This window comes from Heterodontus francisci, unplaced genomic scaffold (genome assembly GCF_036365525.1).
Source record: "Heterodontus francisci isolate sHetFra1 unplaced genomic scaffold, sHetFra1.hap1 HAP1_SCAFFOLD_290, whole genome shotgun sequence".
Lineage (NCBI taxonomy): Eukaryota > Metazoa > Chordata > Chondrichthyes > Heterodontiformes > Heterodontidae > Heterodontus > Heterodontus francisci.
Genome location: NW_027140879.1, coordinates 2,435,189 through 2,441,186, shown reverse-complemented (window position 1 = coordinate 2,441,186; position 5,998 = coordinate 2,435,189).

Sequence of the window (5,998 nt, the reverse complement as noted above, 5' to 3'; positions counted from 1 at the left end):
AAGACATCTAATTTAACAATTAACTGGAATATTAACCCCTGTGTGTTAGTGATGACATCTAATCTAACAATTAACTGGAATATTATCACCTGTGTATCAGTGATGACATCTAATTTAACAATTAACTGGAATATTATCACCTGTGTATCAGTGATGACATCTAATCTAACAATTAACTGGAATATTATCCCCTGTGTATTAGTGATGACATCTAATTTAACAATTAAACAGAATATTATCCCCTGTGTGTTAGTGATGACATCTAATTTAACAAGCAACTGGAATATTATCACCTGTGTATTAGTGATGATATCTAATTTAACAATTAACTGGAATATTATCCCCTGTGTGTTAGTGATGACATCTAATTTAACAATTAACTGGAATATTATCACCTGTGTGTTAGTGAAGACATCTAATTTAACAATTAAACAGAATATTATCCCCTGTGTGTTAGTGATGATATCTAATTTAACAATTAACTGGAAAATTATCCCCTGTGTGTTAGTGATGACATCTAATTTAACAATTAACTGGAAAATTATCCCCTGTGTGTTAGTGATGATATCTAATTTAACAATTAAACAGAATATTATCACCTGTGTATTAGTGATGATATCTAATTTAACAATTAACTGGAAAATTATCCCCTGTGTGTTAGTGATGACATCTAATTTAACAATTAACTGGAATATTATCCCCTGTGTGTTAGTGATGACATCTAATTTAACAATTAACTGGAATATTATCCCCTGTGTGTTAGTGATGACATCTAATTTAACAATTAACTGGAATATTATCACCTGTGTATTAGTGAAGACATCTAATTTAACAATTAACTGGAATATTATCCCCTGTGTGTTAGTGATGACATCTAATTTAACAATTAACTGGAATATTATCACCTGTGTATTAGTGAAGACATCTAATTTAACAATTAAACAGAATATTATCCCCTGTGTATTAGTGATGACATCTAATTTAACAATTAAACAGAATATTATCACCTGTGTATTAGTGATGATATCTAATTTAACAATTAACTGGAAAATTATCCCCTGTGTGTTAGTGATGACATCTAATTTAACAATTAACTGGAATATTATCCCCTGTGTGTTAGTGATGACATCTAATTTAACAATTAACTGGAATATTATCACCTGTGTATTAGTGAAGACATCTAATTTAACAATTAAACAGAATATTATCCCCTGTGTATTAGTGATGACATCTAATTTAACAATTAAATGGAAAATTATCCCCTGTGTGTTAGTGATGACATCTAATTTAACAATTAACTGGAATATTATCCCCTGTGTGTTAGTGATGACATCTAATTTAACAATTAACTGGAATATTATACACTGTGTGTTAGTGATGACATCTAATTTAACAATTAGCTGGAATATTATCCCCTGTGTATTAGTGATGACATCTAATTTAACAATTAACTGGTATATTATACCTGTTTGTTAGTGATGACATCTAATTTAACAATTAACTGGAATATTATACACGGTGTGTTAGTGATGACATCTAATTTAACAATTAACTGGAATATTATCCCCTGTGTATTAGTGATGACATCTAATTTAACAATTAACTGGAATATTATCACCTGTGTGTTAGTGAAGACATCGAATTAAACAATTAACTGGAATATTATCACCTGTGCATTAGTGATGACATCTAATTTAACAATTAACTGGAATATTATCCCCTGTGTATTAGTGATGACATCTAATTTAACAATTAAACAGAATATTATCACCTGTGTATTAGTGATGACATTTAATTTAACAATTAACTGGAAAATTATCCCCTGTGTGTTAGTGATGACATCTAATCTAACAATTATCAGGAATATTTTCCCCTGTGTGTTAGTGATGACATCTAATTTAACAATTAACTGGAATATTATCACCTGTGTATTAGTGATGACATCTAATTTAACAATTAACTGGAATATTATCCCCTGTGTATTAGTGATGATATCTAATTTAACAATTAACTGGAAAATTATCCCCTGTGTATTAGTGATGATATCTAATTTAACAATTAACCGGAATATTATCACCTGTGTATTAGTGATGATATCTAATTTAACAATTAACCGGAATATTATCCCCTGTGTGTTAGTGATGACATCTAATTTAACAATTAACTGGAATATTATCCCCTGTGTATTAGTGATGACATCTAATTTAACAATTAACTGGAATATTATCTCCTGTGTATTAGTGATGACATCTAATTTAACAATTAACTGGAATATTATCACCTGTGTATTAGTGATGATATCTAATTTAACAATTAACCGGAATATTATCCCCTGTGTGTTAGTGATGACATCTAATTTAACAATTAACTGGAATATTATCCCCTGTGTATTAGTGATGACATCTAATTTAACAATTAACTGGAAAATTATCCCCTGTGTATTAGTGATGACATCTAATTTAACAATTAACTGGAATATTATCACCTGTGTATTAGTGATGACATCTAATTTAACAATTAACTGGAATATTATCCCCTGTGTATTAGTGATGACATCTAATTTAACAATTAACTGGAAAATTATCCCCTGTGTATTAGTGATGACATCTAATTTAACAATTAACTGGAATATTATCCCCTGTGTATTAGTGATGACATCTAATTTAACAATTAATTGGAATATTATCACCTGTGTGTTAGTGAAGACATCTAATTTAACAATTAACTGGAATATTATCCCCTATGTATTAGTGATGACATCTAATTTAACAATTAAACAGAATATTATCACCTGTGTATTAGTGATGACATCTAATTTAACAATTAACTGGAAAATTATCCCCTGTGTGTTAGTGATGACATCTAATCTAACAATTATCAGGAATATTTTCCCCTGTGTGTTAGTGATGACATCTAATTTAACAATTAACTGGAATATTATCACCTGTGTATTAGTGATGACATCTAATTTAACAATTAACTGGAAAATTATCCCCTGTGTATTAGTGATGACATCTAATTTAACAATTAACTGGAAAATTATCCCCTGTGTATTAGTGATGACATCTAATTTAACAATTAACTGGAAAATTATCCCCTGTGTATTAGTGATGATATCTAATTTAACAATTAACCGGAATATTATCACCTGTGTATTAGTGATGATATCTAATTTAACAATTAACCGGAATATTATCCCCTGTGTGTTAGTGATGACATCTAATTTAACAATTAACTGGAATATTATCACCTGTGTATTAGTGATGACATCTAATTTAACAATTAACTGGAAAATTATCCCCTGTGTATTAGTGATGATATCTAATTTAACAATTAACTGGAATATTATCCCCTGTGTATTAGTGATGACATCTAGTTTAACAATTAACTGGAATATTATCCCCTGTGTGTTAGTGATGACATCTAATTTAACAATTAACTGGAATATTATACACTGTGTGTTAGTGATGACATCTAATTTAACAATTAGCTGGAATATTATCCCCTGTGTATTAGTGATGACATCTAATTTAACAATTAACTGGTATATTATACCTGTGTGTTAGTGATGACATCTAATTTAACAATTAACTGGAATATTATACACTGTGTGTTAGTGATGACATCTAATTTAACAATTAACTGGAATATTATCCCCTGTGTATTAGTGATGACATCTAACTTAACAATTAACTGGAATATTATCACCTGTGTGTTAGTGAAGACATCGAATTTAACAATTAACTGGAATATTATCACCTGTGCATTAGTGATGACATCTAATTTAACAATTAACTGGAATATTATCCCCTGTGTATTAGCGATGACATCTAATTTAACAATTAAACAGAATATTATCACCTGTGTATTAGTGATGACATCTAATTTAACAATTAACTGGAAAATTATCCCCTGTGTGTTAGTGATGACATCTAATCTAACAATTATCAGGAATATTTTCCCCTGTGTGTTAGTGATGACATCTAATTTAACAATTAACTGGAATATTATCACCTGTGTATTAGTGATGACATCTAATTTAACAATTAACTGGAATATTATCCCCTGTGTATTAGTGATGATATCTAATTTAACAATTAACTGGAAAATTATCCCCTGTGTATTAGTGATGATATCTAATTTAACAATTAACCGGAATATTATCACCTGTGTATTAGTGATGATATCTAATTTAACAATTAACCGGAATATTATCCCCTGTGTGTTAGTGATGACATCTAATTTAACAATTAACTGGAATATTATCCCCTGTGTATTAGTGATGACATCTAATTTAACAATTAACTGGAATATTATCTCCTGTGTATTAGTGATGACATCTAATTTAACAATTAACTGGAATATTATCACCTGTGTATTAGTGATGATATCTAATTTAACAATTAACCGGAATATTATCCCCTGTGTGTTAGTGATGACATCTAATTTAACAATTAACTGGAATATTATCCCCTGTGTATTAGTGATGACATCTAATTTAACAATTAACTGGAAAATTATCCCCTGTGTATTAGTGATGACATCTAATTTAACAATTAACTGGAATATTATCACCTGTGTATTAGTGATGACATCTAATTTAACAATTAACTGGAATATTATCCCCTGTGTATTAGTGATGACATCTAATTTAACAATTAACTGGAAAATTATCCCCTGTGTATTAGTGATGACATCTAATTTAACAATTAACTGGAATATTATCCCCTGTGTATTAGTGATGACATCTAATTTAACAATTAACTGGAATATTATCACCTGTGTGTTAGTGAAGACATCTAATTTAACAATTAACTGGAATATTATCCCCTATGTATTAGTGATGACATCTAATTTAACAATTAAACAGAATATTATCACCTGTGTATTAGTGATGACATCTAATTTAACAATTAACTGGAAAATTATCCCCTGTGTGTTAGTGATGACATCTAATCTAACAATTATCAGGAATATTTTCCCCTGTGTGTTAGTGATGACATCTAATTTAACAATTAACTGGAATATTATCACCTGTGTATTAGTGATGACATCTATTTTAACAATTAACTGGAAAATTATCCCCTGTGTATTAGTGATGACATCTAATTTAACAATTAACTGGAAAATTATCCCCTGTGTATTAGTGATGACATCTAATTTAACAATTAACTGGAAAATTATCCCCTGTGTATTAGTGATGATATCTAATTTAACAATTAACCGGAATATTATCACCTGTGTATTAGTGATGATATCTAATTTAACAATTAACCGGAATATTATCCCCTGTGTGTTAGTGATGACATCTAATTTAACAATTAACTGGAATATTATCACCTGTGTATTAGTGATGACATCTAATTTAACAATTAACTGGAAAATTATCCCCTGTGTATTAGTGATGATATCTAATTTAACAATTAACTGGAATATTATCCCCTGTGTATAAGTGATGACATCTAATTTAACAATTAACTGGAATATTATCTCCTGTGTATTAGTGATGACATCTAATTTAACAATTAACTGGAATATTATCACCTGTGTATTAGTGATGATATCTAATTTAACAATTAACCGGAATATTATCCCCTGTGTGTTAGTGATGACATCTAATTTAACAATTAACTGGAATATTATCCCCTGTGTGTTAGTGATGACATCTAATCTAACAATTATCAGGAATATTTTCCCCTGTGTGTTAGTGATGACATCTAATTTAACAATTAACTGGAATATTATACCTGTGTGTTAGTGATGACATCTAATTTAACAATTAACTGGAATATTATACCTGTTAGTGAAGACATCTAATTTAACAATTAACTGGAATATTATCCCCTGTGTATTAGTGATAACATCTAATTTAACAATTAACTGGAATATTATACACTGTGTTAGTGATGACATCTAATTTAACAATTAACTGGAATATTATACCTGTGTGTTAGTGAAGACATCTAATTTAACAATTAACTGGAATATTATCCCCTGT